Below are 17,727 nucleotides of genomic sequence, written 5' to 3' on the forward strand. Positions count from 1 at the left end.
GAGGCTGATCATGGGGAAGGCTGGGGGGGGGAGGCTGATGCTGGGGGAGACTGGGAGGGGAAGGCTGATGCTGAAGGAGGCTGGGAGGGGGAGGCTGGGAGGAAGGAGGCTGGGAGGAGAGAGGCTGATCCTGGGGAAGGCTGGGAAGGGGAGGCTGATGCTGAGGGAGGCTGGAAGGAGAGAGGCTGATGCTGGGGGAGGCTGGAAGGAGAGAGGCTGAGGCTGGGAGGAGGGAGGCTGATGCTGGGGAAGGCTGATGCTGAGGGAGGCTGGGAGGGGAAAGCTGATGCTGGGGAAGGCTGGGAGGACGGAGGCTGGGAGGAGAGAGGCTGATCCTGGGGAAGGCTGGGAGAGGGAGGCTGATGATGGGGGAGGCTGGAAGGAGAGAGGCTGATGCTGGGGGAGGCTGGAAGAAGAGAGGCTGATGCTGGGGGAGGCTGATGCTGGGGGAGGCTGGGAGGAGAGAGGCTGATGCTGGGGAAGGCTGGGAGGAGAGAGGCTGATGCTGGGGACAGAGAGGAGAGGCTGATGCTGGGAGGAGAGAGGCTGATGCTGGGATGAGAGAGGCTGATGCTGGGAGGAGAGAGGCTGATGCTGGGGGAGGCTGGGAGGGGGAGGCTGATGCTGGGGGAGGCTGGGACGAGGGAGGCTGATGCTGGTGGAGGCTGATGCTTGGGGAGGCTAATGTTGGGGGAGGCTGGAAGGAGAGAGGCTAATGCTGGTGGAGGCTGATGCTTGGGGAGGCTGATGCTGGGGGCGACTGGGAGGGGAAGGCTGATGCTGAGGGAGGCTGGGAGGAAGGAGGCTGGGAGGAGAGAGGCTGATCCTGGGGAAGGCTGGGAACGGGAGGCTGATGCTGAGGGAGGCTGGAAGGAGAGAGGCTGATGCTGGGGGAGGCTGGAAGGAGAGAGGCTGATGCTGGTGGAGGCTGATGCTTGGGGAGGCTGATGCTGGGGGAGACTGGGAGCGGAAGGCTGATGCTGAGGGAGGCTGGGAGGGGGAGGCTGGGAGGAAGGAGGCTGTGAGGAGAGAGGCTGATCCTGGGGAAGGCTGGGAAGGGGAGGCTGATGCTGAGGGAGGCTGGAAGGAGAGAGGCTGATGCTGGGGGAGGCTGGAAGGAGAGAGGCTGAGGCTGGGAGGAGAGAGGCTGATGCTGGGGAAGGCTGATGCTGAGGGAGGCTGGGAGGGGAAAGCTGATGCTGGGGAAGCCTGGGAGGACAGAGGCTGGGAGGAGAGAGGCTGATCCTGGGGAAGGCTGGGAGAGGGAGGCTGATGCTGGAGGAGGCTGGAAGGAGAGAGGCTGATGCTGGCGGAGGCTGATGCTGGGGGAGGCTGGAAGGAGAGAGGCTGATGCTGGTGGAGGCTGATGCTTGGGGAGGCTGGGAGAGGGAGGCTGATGATGAGGGAGGCTGGGAGGAGGGAGGGTGGGAGAGGTAGCCTGAGAGAAGAGAGGCTGATGCACACACACACACACACACACACACGCGCGCGCACTGCACAACACACCACACACCACACACACACACACTGGGAACCACAAACAACTGCCCTACACAAACACCCACACACACAGACAACGCTGCACACACACAACACCCAACACACAAACACCGCGGCACACACAAATATACGCACATACCGCACAACACACACATTGCACAAAACATACCTCCCCCAAAACACACCACACACACACAAACCGCGCAACACACACACAACGCTACAGACACACAGCGCTCCACAAACAACGCAACACACGCAACACACATACAACACCGCTCTCACCCCCCGTCACACCCAGACAACACCCAGAACATGTACAGCGCCTACACAAACACTTGGTAACTACACACAACAACATCTATATATATATATATATATAACAAAAATCATACATGAACTACACAATACGTAAATTCTAGAATACCCGATGCGTAGAATCGGGCCACCTTCTAGTATTATAGAATTATAGAATAATGTGCCATAGTATTATTACTAGACTGTGTGATTTTGTTTCACCGCTTATTCAATGCTGGATTTTGCTGGTCACCTATCTTTGTATTTCAACAAAACATAAGCTGAAATGTCAAGACTCAGACAAAAAATATTTAAAGACAGATTTTCTTAAAGATTTTATGGACTGATGAGATGAGTGACTCTTGAAAAACCACATAGATGGAACCATTGCTGGATCAGTAATGGGCATAGACCTATATTTCAACTTAGATGGAGTGGGATACTAGTATGGTCTGGAATTATTAAAGATGAGTCATTCGGATCTTTTAGGTTGGAAAATGACTTAAAATCAACTCCAAAACCTACTTTCAGTTTTTAGAACACACTTTCTTCAAAGAAAAAGTCTGCATCTTTCAAGAAAACCATGATTTTTATGCAGGACAATGCTCCATTGTAGGCATCAAAGCACTCCGATTCCTGGCTAGCCATTTCTTGACTCAGTCTCACATTTTCAACTTCAGTGTCTTCTTCAATGGTTATCGGGTTTCTACCTTCCTTACTAGAGATGAGCGAGCCTCTAAAGGCTCGAGTTCGGTTCGGTTCGTCGGAATAAAGGCCGCATTCGAGTTCAGTTTGACGAACCGTTCGACGAACCTCTCGAACCCCAATGAAAACAAACACAATCACATAAAAACACATATAAAACACCTTCAAAGGTGTCCAAAAGGTGACAAACAACTCACAACACACCACAAACACATGGGAAAGTGACAAGGACATATACTCATGCGAAAACAAAACAGCTGGACGAGTTAAAAGAGGAGGAGACACAGATATAGGCATGTCATGTCCTTCTAAAATCATGTAAAACATAGCAAGGGGACTCCAAGCAGAGTCTCCCTTTTTTCCAAAAATTGGGCCCCACATACACCCCTTCAGTGGCATCACTTGTGCCCCAGTTGCAAACTTGACATGTAGATTTGCATTAAGCACATTCCAAAATATGCCAGCCTTTACTCTCCCCAGGATGACACAGGAGTAGTAAAGTCCTTGCGGATCCATGACTTGTTCATCTTGATGAACGTTAGTCTGTCCACATTGTCACTGGACAGACGCGTGCGCTTATCTGTCAGCACACACCCAGCAGCACTGAAGACACGTTTCGATACAACGCTGGCTGCGGGACACAACAAGCTCTCCAGGGCATAAGTAGTGAGCTCTGGCCATTTTTCAAGATTGGAAGCCCAAAATGAGCAAGGCTCCAGTTGCAAAGTCATGGCATCAATGTTCATTTGGAGATACTCCTGTATCATCCTCTCCAGCCGTTGACTATGTGTCAGACTTCTTGTCTCTTGTGGCCTTGCAATGGATGGTCTAAAAAAATTATGAAACAATTCCATAAAATTGCTGTTACCAGCACCAGATACGGTGTTGCTGTTACGGTTTAACTGATAATGACGAGACAGTCCCATGTTTGGCAAGTTACAACTTGGAGATTCACTACGTGCACTACTGGTGTTTGGTGGAAAAAACCGAGCTAAGATTGAGTAACAGCGTCTGCTGATACTCCTGCATACGTGCGTCCCTTTCTATGGCTAGAATTATTTCTCCAAATTTGGACTTGTACCGGGGATCTAATAGTGTGGCAACCCAGTAGTCATCATCACTTCTAATTCGGACAATCCGAGGGTCATGTTGTAGGTAGTGCAGCAAGAAGGCGCTCATGTGTCTTGCGCATCCATGCGGACCAAGTCCTCGCTGTGCTTGTGGTGGCGAGGTGATAACTGTACTTTCTTCCTCTGACATGTCTTCCCAACCTCGTTCAACCGAAATTTTACCAAGGTCTCCCTCATCTGCTGAGTCTTCCATGTCCATCGAGAGTTCATACTCCATTTCTTCCTGGGCTCCTGCACCTTCCTTAACAGTTTGGCTGCTAACATGCACCCTTGTTAATCCCTCTCCCCCACTGTCCCATGCCTGCCACCTTGGTGATGCTGAATGTCTGGACCTTGTAGATGTTGGTATCCCTTGCGCATATGAATCCTCCTGTACTTCCTCCCCTTCCTCTTGTCCCACCACCTGACTCCGAATAGTGTTTAGCGTGTGCTCCAGCATGTAAATGACTGTAATTGTCATGCTGATAATCGCATTTTCAGTGCTAAACATATTCGTCGCCATTTCGAAACTGTGCAGAAGGGTGCATAGGTCCTTGATCTGAGACCACTCCAGTAGCATGATCTGCCCCACCACTGCATCTCGTTGGCCCAGTCTATACATCATAACGTATTGCACCAGGGCTTGGTGGTGCTGCCACAGTCGCTGCAACATGTGGAGAGTCGAATTCCAGTTTGTCGGCACATCGCATTTCAGGCGATGAACCGGCAGGCCGAAAGACTTCTGGAGTGATGCAAGTCGGTCAGCTGCGGCAATTGAACGGTGGAAGTGAGCAGAGAGTGACCGTGCCCTGTGCAGAAGCCCATCTAGGCCAGAATAGTGGGTTAAAAATTGTTGGACAACAAGGTTCAACACGTGAGCCATGCAAGGCACGTGTGTCACCTTGCCCCGACGAAGGGCCGCACCCAGGTTTGCAGCATTGTCGCACACAGCCTTCCCTGGCTGCGGGTTGAGTGGAGACAACCATTTACGAAACTTGCTTGCAAGAGCTGACCACAACTCCTCAGCTGTGTGACTCTTATTTCCAAGACATTTCAAGGTAAAGGCCACCTGATGCCATTGAGCTCTGCTGCCAGCATAGTAAGGAGGTGTGCGGGATACTTTGTGCGCAGTTACAATGCGGGTGGCCTGATCAGGCAAGCTTGGGGCGAAGGTGGAGGACCCAAACAAGGTTGAGGAGGCAGAAGCAGTGGAGGAACTTCTACATACTTGTACATACAGAGGATTGACGCACAAGTCGTGGGGACGGCAAGACTTGTTCAGCAGACCCTTCTCCATCTCTCACCATAGTTACCCAGTGCCCAGTGAGCGACATGTAATGCCCCTGTCAATGCTTACTGGTCCAAGTATCGGTGGTGAAATACGGTGATGTTCTGTGCGACATGCTGGTGTAGCGCAGGCACACCTTTCTTGGAGAAGTAGTGGCAACTGGGCATCTTGTACTGGGGCACTGCGACTGACATAAGGTCTCGAAAATCCTCTGTGTTCACCAGGCGGAAAGGTAGCATTTCAGTAGCCAAGAGCTTAAAGAGGGTGAAAGTCAACCTCTTAGCTTTGTCATGGCTCGGAGGAAATGGCCTTTTATTTGTCCACATCTGAGGGACCGAGATATGGCTGGTGTTTGGAGACGGTGTGGAGTAGGGTGTTCCTGGAAAACTGCAGGTCTGGGAGGAAAGTTCAGGCGGAGACATGATGTTGCCTTCATCCAAAGTTGGTGCTCTTGATGTCTGAGAGAGCTGTACACCAGCACTTGTTTCACCTTCCAAACCAACTGACGACCTGCCAAGTAAACTGCCTGTTGCAGTTAAAGAGGTGGAAGGTCTGCGTGGAAAAACGTGTGACAGCTGTCCCCACAGTCATAGAGGATGAAGAGCGTGCGGATGCACTTGAAGGGGCAGACGGTGGTTGGCCCGCTCTGCCAGCCCGCTTTGTATCATGGGGAGCTTCCCACTGGGACTTATGCTTGTTATTCATGTGACGATTCATGGAAGAAGTTGTCAAACTGGTGAGGTTTTGGCATCTACTAATAGATTGGCAACAAATATTACAGATCACATGATTTGGGAGATCTTTTGCGATGTCAAGAAAGGACCAGGCTAGGCAAGGCTTAGAGCCCATGCGACCTGCAGAGCCACCCAGACTTGTGCTCAGAGGCAGAGTTGTGGCTGAGGATACAGTTGTTGATGTGCTTCCAGTAATCAGACTCTGTCCAGGAAGGTGCAAGGAAACTTCATCGTCAGTCGCAACCTCCTCCACCGCCTCTGGTGACCTCCTCGAGTGCCTGACTGTGGGTTGACAGTAAGTGGGATCTAAAACTCCATCAAGCGTTGTGTTTGCAGTCCCCTCGCCCTCAGACCTAACCTCTTCCTGTCCTGACTGAATAGTTAAGTTGTCATCCCAATCAGGTATCTGTGTCTCATCGTCATCAGTATGTTCCTCATTGTCTCCACAAACAGGTGTTACAGTTTGGGAATGAGGGTCTACATTATGCTCAGAAACTTGGTCATCAGGGCCTGAATCTGACTCACAAAGCTTCTGGGCATCACTGCAGACCATTTCCTGATCTGTCCTCACTGTAGCTTGGGAGCAGACCTTTGATTCCCAGGGTATAGTGTGACTTAACATCTCTGCAGACTAAGTTACACCATACTCTGCAGGGCGGGTGGAGACTTGAGAGCTGGAAGAAAGCAAGTGCAATTGGGGTGACAACTCAGAGGACTGTTGTTTTTTGGATGATGAAGTTGAGGTGGAGGAGAGGCCACTTGTTGGAGCACTTGAGATCCATTCTAGCATGTTCTTTTTTTGTGCATCATCTACCTTTGTTACAGTTGTTCGGTTCCGTAAAAAAGGTAGCACATCTGATTGTCCACGGAACGTTGTAGACATCTTACTTTTGCTGGAAGATAGTCTTTCTTCAGCAGATGTTAATGTAGCTTTCCCACCTACCCCATGGACACAAACTTTTTTTCCTTTTCCAACACGCCTATTCCTCTTTCTACCAGCATCTGTCCTTTTGCCACTCATTTTGTTAGCAACAGGATTGGACACTTAAAATGTGGTAGCAAAAATGGAGAGGTGGTGTACTGTACAATGCAGAGGTGGTCTAGCTTTATTGACAGCTAAAGAACTAACACTGACTACCCCAGTCAATTTTAGTATGCCCCTAACAGTGGCAGCACAGATTGCATTTAGAATTGCGTAGCAAAAATGGACAGGTGTGTACCATGCACAGGTACTGTACCGTGATTGCCAGCAAAGGAACACTAAGGTGGTATCCCAGTCAATTTTAGTATGCCCCCAACAGTGGCAGCACAGTTTGCAATTAGAATTGCGTAGCAAAAATGGACAGGTGTATACCATGCACAGGTGCTGTAACGGGATTGCCAGTAAAGGACCACTAAGGTAGTATTCCAGACACTTTTAGGATGGCAGAAAAAGTGTCAGCTCTTTGGGCAAATAAAATAGCGTGGGAAAAATGGGCAGGTGGGAATAATGCACGGGTGCTGTTAGTCAGTGGACAGCAAAGGAACACTACCTTAGTATTCCAGACACTTTTAGGATGGCTCAAAAGTGTCAGCTCTTTGGGCAAATAAAATAGTGTGGCCAAAATAGGCAGGAGGGTTGAATGAAGGGGTGCTGTGGGTCAGTGGACAGCAAAGGAACACTAACTTAGTATTCCAGACATTTTTAGGATGGCACAAAAAGTGTCAGCTCTTTGGGCAAATAAAATAGCGTGGCAAGAATGGGCAGGTGGGTACAATGCATGGGTGCGGTAGGTAGCAGGACAGTAAAGGAAGCCTCACTTTCTATCCCTGCTAATGAAAAACTCAGCAAGGAATTGCCTGAGCTGAGGTAGGCAGACGCTGTTATCTAAAGCCCTACACAGCGTTTGCACGGACCTGCCTAGCAGCTATGGCAATGAATGCCTGTAAATCAGCCCTGAAAAGGGCTGAAATAACCTGCAGTCCCTAATCCCTAAAGCGCTGTGTAGATTGCACTGTATCTCTATAGCGCACACAGCAGCAGCGTGAGCGGTGACTGTCACCCACACGCAGAAAACAGATAATGGCGGCGACGGGGAAAATTATAAGGCAAGGACATGTGACATGCACAGCCTATGACACATGCCCTTGCTTGTCTGGCAAAAATCCACTTAGCTGTGTGTGTGTTTGTGATTGGCTGACATCCTTCCCCGCCTCACTGCACGCTCGGTTAGGAGGAAAAATAAATGGCGATCGGCATTCTCTCAGCACTCAGCAGCATTGATCTAAACCCTGTGCCCCCCGCAAACTATACGCTGAAATTTGGTAATAGTGTGATTCAAAGTGACTCAAACTTTAAATGGTTTGATTATCACTCCTCAATATCTTAGCAATGTTAAGAGTGCTGCATGTCTCTCTAAGGCTTGTAAAAACTTTTTACTTTCCGTAGTTAGTTAAAATCTTTTTTTGAGCACATTTTACCAGGAAAAGCATGTTGCCCAAAAATTCTGCACACCTTAATACTGTGTGTTATCATTAGGCAACATGCTCTCATTACATAAATATACATTATTATTATTTATTATTATAGCGCCAATTATTCCATGGTGCTTTACATGTGAAAAGGTATATGCATAATCAAAGCAAGTACAATAATTCTGAACAATACAATATATCAGCTGAAAAGCTTTAAACTAATAAGAATTCAAGTTTATAGAGCTTGCAGTTGGAAAATATGCATAAAACTTATTGTCAAAATTCCCACTTGCCTAGTACTTCTATAAAAGTTACTAAGAAATGCTAAGTCTCACTTATAGTACTACATTATCAAAAAATGATGGGTATCAAAAAAGATACATAGGATCATTTGCAGATATTAAAATGAACCTCCTTTTGTAATATTTTACAACTCCTCACTAGAGATGAGCAATGCTGTCAAAGATTGAAATGGTTAAGGATCGCTGAACCCACCTGACATCACTGGATCAGCGATCCTAGCTGAACCCATTAAACTCAATTGGAAGCAAAAGCTCTGTGTTCTAAAATGTTGTAGGGGGGCTGTAAAAGAAAGAAAATAAGGGGTTAAAGTAGTATACAGTTACAGAGTCTTGCCATGGCTCTAGTGCTACTTCCAGGGCCGATAATTATTCCTCATCCTAATTCACTGCTTTCCCCACCCACCAGCAGCTCTGGCTGTCGTTGGACCACACCCCACCCACTGAGAGAGCATCTGTGATTGGTTGAAATTACAAACACTATCTGTGTTCTTATACTAGTGATAAATAAGTAAAAAAGGGCGTAGGATCTCCACCTGTATTGATAGCAAAATAGATAAAGCTATGGCTACAGGCTGCAGTCCCAGACGTGCGCTTTTTGTGGCTCTGCATCTGACTCGCCCTCACTGGGGGCATGGGGCACTCGCTACCGGGCCGGTCACTGTTTGGAAGGATGTTGCGGTAGCAAGGCCCGGTTACGTGACCCCGGCCGTGTCAGTCAAAAGGGAGATAATAGTTTGTGACATGCCTGTGGTATGCGGCAAGATAGGTGCCGCTGCTGTGGTATGGGGCCACTGGGGCAGATGGTGATACAGCTTGGTTGGTATATCTCTCCACAGGTAGAGCTGCGCCCCAAGGTGGATCAGGATAGTAGGAGAAAAATCCTCAATATATGAGCCATAGGGGTGGACACGGTATCAGTGTAAATAAACTGAATCCGTGTCTGCACTACTCAAGATTCAACTTATGACTAGAGATGAGCGAACTGGTCGCGGTTTGGCTCGAGTTCGGTTCGCCGAACGGACGTCTCGTTCGAGTTCGGTTCGCCGAACGTTCGACGAACCGAACTCGAACCGCATAGGAAACAATGGCAGGCAATCACAATCACATAAAAACACCTAGAAAACACCCTCAAAGGTGTCCAAAAGGTGACAAACAACTCACAACACAACACAAACACATGGGAAAGTGACAAGGACATATACTCATGCGAAAACAAAAGAGCAGGACAAGGAAAAAGAGGAGGAGACACAGATATGAGTATATGTAAGGGAACGTCGATGCCATTACTGTGCAACTTGAGCCCTGCTCATATTAGGCTTCCAATCTGGATAAATTGCCTCACCTCACCATGTACGCCTTGGGGATCTTGTTGTGTCCCGCAGCCAGCGTTTTCTCAGAAAGTGTCCTCAGTGCTGCTGGGGGTGTGCTGCTGACAGGTAAGCACACGCATCTGTCCACTGACAATGTGGACAGACTAACATTCACCAAGATGAACAAGTCATGGCTCTCAGAGGACTTTTCTTCCCCTGGCTCAGCCAGGGGAGGCGAAAGGCATGCGTATTTTTGAGAGTGCTTCATGCAAAGCATCTTTTTCATCTTGAACATGGGGTCAACTGATGCCAGTCAAGTGGGGTGTGTGTGGCCCAATTAGAGGAAACAAGGGAGACTGTGGTTGGAGTAACCTCGCTTTTGAAAAAAGAACCAAGATGAACAAGTCATGGCTATCAGAGGACTTTTCTTCCCCTGGCTCAGCCAGGGGAGGTGAAAGGCACACGTATTTTTGAGAGTGCTCCATGCAAAGCATCTTTTTCATCTTGAAAATGGGGGTCAACTGATGCCAGTCAAGTGGGGTGTGTGTGGCCCAATTAGTGGAAACGAGGGAGACTGTGGCTGGAGTCCCCTCGCTTTTGAAAAAGAACCAAGAGGAACAAGTCATGGCTCTCAGAAGACTTTTCATCCCCTGGCTCAGCCAGGGGAGGTGAAAGGCACGCGTATTTTTGAGAGTGCTTCATGCAAAGCATCTTTTTCATCTTGAAAATGGGGGTCAACTGATGCCAGTCAAGTGGGGTGTGTGTGGCCCAATTAGTGGAAACGAGGGAGACTGTGGTTGGAGTCCCCTCGCTTTTGAAAAAAGAACCAAGATGAACAAGTCATGGCTCTCAGATGACTTTTCTTCCCCTGGCTCAGCCAGGGGAGGTGAAAGGCACGCGTATTTTTGAGAGTGTTTCATGCAAAGCATCTTTTTCATCTTGAAAATGGGGTAAATTGATGCCAGTCAAGTGGGGTGTGTGTGGCCCAATTAGTGGAAACGAGGGAGATTGTGGTTGGAGTCCCCTCGCTTTTGAAAAAAGAACCAAGATGAACAAGTCATGGCTCTCAGAAGACTTTTATTCCCCGGGCTCAGCCAGGGGAGGTGAAAGGCACGCATATTTTTGAGAGTGCTTCATGCAAAGCATCTTTTTCATCTTGAAAATGGGGTCAACTGATGCCAGTCAAGTGGGGTGTGTGTGGCCCAATTAGTGGAAATGAGGCAGACTGTGGTTGGAGTCCCCTCGCTTTAGAAAAAAGAACCAAGATGAACAAGTCATGGCTCTCAGAGGACTTTTCTTCCCCTGGCTCAGCCAAAGGAGGCGAAAGGCATGCGTATTTTTGAGAGTGCTTCATGCAAAGCAACTTTTTCATCTTGAACATGGGGTCAACTGATGCCAGTCAAGTGGGGTGTGTGTGGCCCAATTAGAGGAAACAAGGGAGACTGTGGTTGGAGTAACCTCGCTTTTGAAAAAAGAACCAAGATGAACAAGTCATGGCTATCAGAGGACTTTTCTTCCCCTGGCTCAGCCAGGGGAGGTGAAAGGCACACGTATTTTTGAGAGTGCTCCATGCAAAGCATCTTTTTCATCTTGAAAATGGGGGTCAACTGATGCCAGTCAAGTGGGGTGTGTGTGGCCCAATTAGTGGAAATGAGGGAGACTGTGGCTGGAGTCCCCTCGCTTTTGAAAAAGAACCAAGAGGAACAAGTCATGGCTCTCAGAGGACTTTTCATCCCCTGGCTCAGCCAGGGGAGGTGAAAGGCACGCGTATTTTTGAGAGTGCTTCATGCAAAGCATCTTTTTCATCTTGAAAATGGGGGTCAACTGATGCCAGTTAAGTGGGGTGTGTGTGGCCCAATTAGTGGAAACGAGGGAGACTGTGGTTGGAGTCCCCTCGCTTTTGAAAAAAGAACCAAGATGAACAAGTCATGGCTCTCAGAGGACTTTTCATCCCCTGGCTCAGCCAGGGGAGGTGAAAGGCACGCGTATTTTTGAGAGTGCTTCATGCAAAGCATCTTTTTCATCTTGAAAATGGGGGTCAACTGATGCCAGTCAAGTGGGGTGTGTGTGGCCCAATTAGTGGAAACGAGGAAGACTGTGGTTGGAGTCCCCTCGCTTTTGAAAAAAGAACCAAGATGAACAAGTCATGGCTCTCAGAGAACTTTTCTTCCCCTGGCTCAGCCAGGGGAGGTGAAAGGCACACGTATTTTTGAGAGTGCTTCATGCAAAGCATCTTTTTCATCTTGAAAATGGGGTCAACTGATGCCAGTCAAGTGGGGTGTGTGTGGCCCAATTAGTGGAAACAAGGGAGACTGTGGTTGGAGTCCCCTCGCTTTTGAAAAAAAACCCAACATGAACAAGTCATGGCTCTCAGAAGACTTTTGTTCCCCTGGCTCAGCCAGGGAAGGTGAAAGGCACGCGTATTTTTGAGAGTGCTTCATGCAAAGCATCTTTTTCATCTTGAAAATGGGGGTCAACTGATGCCAGTCAAGTGGGGTGTGTGTGGCCCAATTAGTGGAAACGAGGGAGACTGTGGTTGGAGTCCCCTCGCTTTTGAAAAAAGAACCAAGATGAACAAGTCATGGCTCTCAGAGGACTTTTCTTCCCCTGGCTCAGCCAGAGGAGGTGAAAGGCACGCGTATTTTTGAGAGTGCTTCATGCAAAGCATCTTTTTCATCTTGAAAATGGGGGTCAACTGATGCCAGTCAAGTGGGGTGTGTGTGGCCCAATTAGTGAAAACGAGGGAGACTGTGGTTGGAGTCCCCTCGCTTTAGAAAAAAGAACCAAGATGAACAAGTTATGGCTCTTAGAGGACTTTTCTTCCCCTGGCTCAGCCAGGGGAGGTGAAAGGCACGCGTATTTTTGAGAGTGCTTCATGCAAAGCATCTTTTTCATCTTGAAAATGGGGTCAACTGATGCCAGTCAAGTGGGGTGTGTGTGGCCCAATTAGTAGAAATGAGGGAGACTGTGGTTGGAGTCCCCTCGCTTTTGAAAAAAGAACCAAGATGAACAAGTCATGGCTCTCAGAAGACTTTTCTTCCCCTGGCTCAGCCAGGGGAGGTGAAAGGCACGCATATTTTTGAGAGTGCTTCATGCAAAGCATCTTTTTCATCTTGAAAATGGGGTCAACTGATGCCAGTCAAGTGGGGTGTGTGTGGCCCAATTAGTGGAAATGAGGCAGACTGTGGTTGGAGTCCCCTCGCTTTAGAAAAAAGAACCAAGATGAACAAGTCATGGCTCTCAGAGGACGTTTCTTCCCCTGGCTCAGCCAGGGGAGGTGAAAGGCACGCGTATTTTTGAGAGTGCTTCATGCAAAGCATCTTTTTCATCTTGAAAATGGGGTCAACTGATGCCAGTCAAGTGGGGTGTGTGTGGCCCAATTAGTGGAAACGAGGGAGACTGTGGCTGGAGTCCCCTCGCTTTTGAAAAAAGAACCAAGCTGAACAAGTCATGGATCTCAGAGGACTTTTCTTCCCCTGGCTCAGCCAGGGGAGGTGAAAGGCACGCGCATTTTTGAGAGTGCTTCATGCAAAGCATCTTTTTCATCTTGAAAATGGGGGTCAACTGATGCCACTCAAGTGGGGTGTGTGTGGCCCAATTAGTGGAAACGAGGGAGACTGTGGTTGGAGTCCCCTCTCTTTTGAAAAAAGAACCAAGATGAACAAGTCATGGCTCTCAGAGGACTTTTCTTCCCCTGGCTCAGCCAGGGGAGGTGAAAGGCACGCATATTTTTGAGAGTGCTTCATGCAAAGCATCTTTTTCATCTTGAAAATGGGGGTCAACTGATGACAGTCAAGTGGGGTGTGTGTGGCCCAATTAGTGGAAACGAGGGAGACTGTGGTTGGAGTTCCCTCGCTTTTGAAAAAAGAACCAAGATGAACAAGTCATGGCTCTCAGAGGACTTTTCTTCCCCTGGCTCAGCCAGGGGAGGCGAAAGGCATGCGTATTTTTGAGAGTGCTTCATGCAAAGCATCTTTTTCATCTTGAACATGGGGTCAACTGATGCCAGTCAAGTGGGGTGTGTGTGGCCCAATTAGAGGAAACAAGGGAGACTGTGGTTGGAGTAACCTCGCTTTTGAAAAAAGAACCAAGATGAACAAGTCATGGCTATCAGAGGACTTTTCTTCCCCTGGCTCAGCCAGGGGAGGTGAAAGGCACACGTATTTTTGAGAGTGCTCCATGCAAAGCATCTTTTTCATCTTGAAAATGGGGGTCAACTGATGCCAGTCAAGTGGGGTGTGTGTGGCCCAATTAGTGGAAATGAGGGAGACTGTGGCTGGAGTCCCCTCGCTTTTGAAAAAGAACCAAGAGGAACAAGTCATGGCTCTCAGAGGACTTTTCATCCCCTGGCTCAGCCAGGGGAGGTGAAAGGCACGCGTATTTTTGAGAGTGCTTCATGCAAAGCATCTTTTTCATCTTGAAAATGGGGGTCAACTGATGCCAGTTAAGTGGGGTGTGTGTGGCCCAATTAGTGGAAACGAGGGAGACTGTGGTTGGAGTCCCCTCGCTTTTGAAAAAAGAACCAAGATGAACAAGTCATGGCTCTCAGAGGACTTTTCATCCCCTGGCTCAGCCAGGGGAGGTGAAAGGCACGCGTATTTTTGAGAGTGCTTCATGAAAAGCATCTTTTTCATCTTGAAAATGGGGGTCAACTGATGCCAGTCAAGTGGGGTGTGTGTGGCCCAATTAGTGGAAACGAGGGAGACTGTGGTTGGAGTCCCCTCGCTTTTGAAAAAAGAACCAAGATGAACAAGTCATGGCTCTCAGAGAACTTTTCTTCCCCTGGCTCAGCCAGGGGAGGTGAAAGGCACACGTATTTTTGAGAGTGCTTCATGCAAAGCATCTTTTTCATCTTGAAAATGGGGTCAACTGATGCCAGTCAAGTGGGGTGTGTGTGGCCCAATTAGTGGAAACAAGGGAGACTGTGGTTGGAGTCCCCTCGCTTTTGAAAAAAAACCCAAGATGAACAAGTCATGGCTCTCAGAAGACTTTTGTTCCCCTGGCTCAGCCAGGGGAGGTGAAAGGCACGCGTATTTTTGAGAGTGCTTCATGCAAAGCATCTTTTTCATCTTGAAAATGGGGGTCAACTGATGCCAGTCTAGTGGGGTGTGTGTGGCCCAATTAGTGGAAACGAGGGAGACTGTGGTTGGAGTCCCCTCGTTTTTGAAAAAAGAACCAAGATGAACAAGTCATGGCTCTCAGAGGACTTTTCTTCCCCTGGCTCAGCTAGAGGAGGTGAAAGGCACGCGTATTTTTGAGAGTGCTTCATGCAAAGCATCTTTTTCATCTTGAAAATGGGGGTCAACTGATGCCAGTCAAGTGGGGTGTGTGTGGCCCAATTAGTAGAAATGAGGGAGACTGTGGTTGGAGTCCCCTCGCTTTTGAAAAAAGAACCAAGATGAACAAGTCATGGCTCTCAGAAGACTTTTCTTCCCCTGGCTCAGCCAGGGGAGGTGAAAGGCACGCATATTTTTGAGAGTGCTTCATGCAAAGCATCTTTTTCATCTTGAAAATGGGGTCAACTGATGCCAGTCAAGTGGGGTGTGTGTGGCCCAATTAGTGGAAATGAGGCAGACTGTGGTTGGAGTCCCCTCGCTTTAGAAAAAAGAACCAAGATGAACAAGTCATGGCTCTCAGAGGACTTTTCTTCCCCTGGCTCAGCCAGGGGAGGTGAAAGGCACGCGTATTTTTGAGAGTGCTTCATGCAAAGCATCTTTTTCATCTTGAAAATGGGGGTCAACTGATGCCAGTAAAGTGGGGTGTGTGTGGCCCAATTAGTGGAAACGAGGGAGACTGTGGTTGGAGTCCCCTCTCTTTTGAAAAAAGAACCAAGATGAACAAGTCATGGCTCTCAGAGGACTTTTCTTCCCCTGGCTCAGCCAGGGGAGGTGAAAGGCACGCATATTTTTGAGAGTGCTTCATGCAAAGCATCTCTTTCATCTTGAAAATGGGGTAAACTGATGCCAGTTAAGTGGGGTTTGTGTGGCCCAATTAGTGGAAATGAGGCAGACTGTCGTTGGAGTCCCCTCGCTTTTGAAAAAAGAACCAAGATGAACAAGTCATGGCTCTCAGAGAACTTTTCTTCCCCTGGCTCAGCCAGGGGAGGTGAAAGGCACGCGTATTTTTGAGAGTGCTTCATGCAAAGCATCTTTTTCATCTTGAAAATGGGGTCAACTGATGCCAGTCAAGTGGGGTGTGTGTGGCCCAATTAGTGGAAATGAGGCAGACTGTGGTTGGAGTCCCCTCGCTTTTGAAAAAAGAACCAAGATGAACAAGTCATGGCTCTCAGAGGACTTTTCTTTCCCTGGCTCAGCCAGGGGAGGTGAAAGGCACACGTATTTTTGAGAGTGCTTCATGCAAAGCATCTTTTTCATCTTGAAAATGGGGTCAACTGATGCCAGTCAAGTGGGGTGTGTGTGGCCCAATTAGTGGAAACGAGGGAGACTGTGGTTGGAGTCCCCTCACTGTGTTTTACATGCTTTTAGAAGGGCATGACATGGCTTAGAGCTTGACTTTCAGCATCTGCAAACTGTTGGCTACCAAAATGCTTCCTTTCCAACCTTTTTAACCAAGGATTTTCGAGACCTTATGCCCATCGCAGTGCCCCAAGAGCCGATGCCCAGGCGCCACCCCTTCTCCAACAAAGGCGTGCACGCGCTACACCAGCATGTCGCACCAAACATCACCACTTCTTTGAGAAACTGTGTGACAGGGTGCATTTCACCACAGATACTTGGCCCAGTAAGCATGGACAGGGGCGTTACATGTCGCTGACTGGGCAATGGGTTACTATGGGGAGAGATGGAGAAGGGTCTGCTGTACAAGTCTTGCTGTCCCCACGAGTTGTATCAATCCTTCCTCTGTATGTAGAAGTTAATACACTGCTTCTGCCTCCTCAACCTCGTGTGGGTCCTTCACCTCGACCCAAACCCTGTGTTGTAAGGGCACCCTTCATTGTAACTGCGCACAAGGAAAACCACACACCTCCTTACTATGCTGGCAGCAGAGCTCAATGCCATCATGCGGTCAAATGTTTACTTTGAAATGTATGGGAAATGTGAGTCACACCGCTGAGAAGTTGTGGACGGTTAGCTCTGGAGACCAAGATTCATCAATGGTTGTCTCCACTCAACCAGCAGCCAGGGAAGGCCGGGTGTGACAATGATGCAAACATGGGTGCGGACCTTCGCCGTGACAATGTGACACACGTGCCTTGTGTGGCTCACGTGTTGAATCTAATTTTCCAGCAATTTTTAAAACACCATCCCGGCCTACATGGCCTTGTGCAGCGAGTACGCTCGCTATGTGCTCACTTCCATCGTTCGCACACAGCAGCTCAACAACTTTCATTGCTCCAGACGTCTTTAGGTCTGGTGGTTAAACGCCTGAAATGCGATGTGCCGACACGCAGGAATTTGAATCTGCACATGTTGCAGCGTTTGTGGCAGCACCGCCGAACCCTGCTGCAATACATTATGACATATAGCCTGGCCTAGCTTGATCCAGAGGTGGTGCAGATCACGCTGCTGGAGTGGTGTCAGATCAAGGACCTATGCACCCTTCTACACAGTTTGCAAATGTCGATGAAGATGTTTAGCACTGGCAATGCCATTCTCAACGTGACAATTCTGGTCATCTACATGATGGAGCACACTGTAAGCATTATTCGGAGTCAGGTGTTGGGACAAGAGGAAGGGGAGGAAGTACAGGAGGAGTCATATGCGGAAGGGATAACAAGATCTACGAGGTCCAGATGGTCAGCGGCACCTAGGCGGCAGTCATGGTGGGGGAGAGGGATTAACAAGGGCGCATAGTATCAGCAAAAAGTGTTGAGGAAGGTGCAGGAGCCCATGAAGAAATGGAGGACGAACTGGCAATAGGCATGGAAGACTCAGCAGATGAGTGAGAGCTTGCTCACATTTCGGTTGTGCGAGGTTGTGGGGAGAGGGCAGAGGAAGGAGGCACGATTCTCACGTCTCCGCCACCAACACACCAAGGACTTTGTCCTCCTGGATGCTCAAGACACAT

This window comes from Anomaloglossus baeobatrachus, chromosome 3 (assembly GCF_048569485.1).
Source record: "Anomaloglossus baeobatrachus isolate aAnoBae1 chromosome 3, aAnoBae1.hap1, whole genome shotgun sequence".
In the NCBI taxonomy this organism is placed as follows: Eukaryota; Metazoa; Chordata; class Amphibia; order Anura; family Aromobatidae; genus Anomaloglossus; species Anomaloglossus baeobatrachus.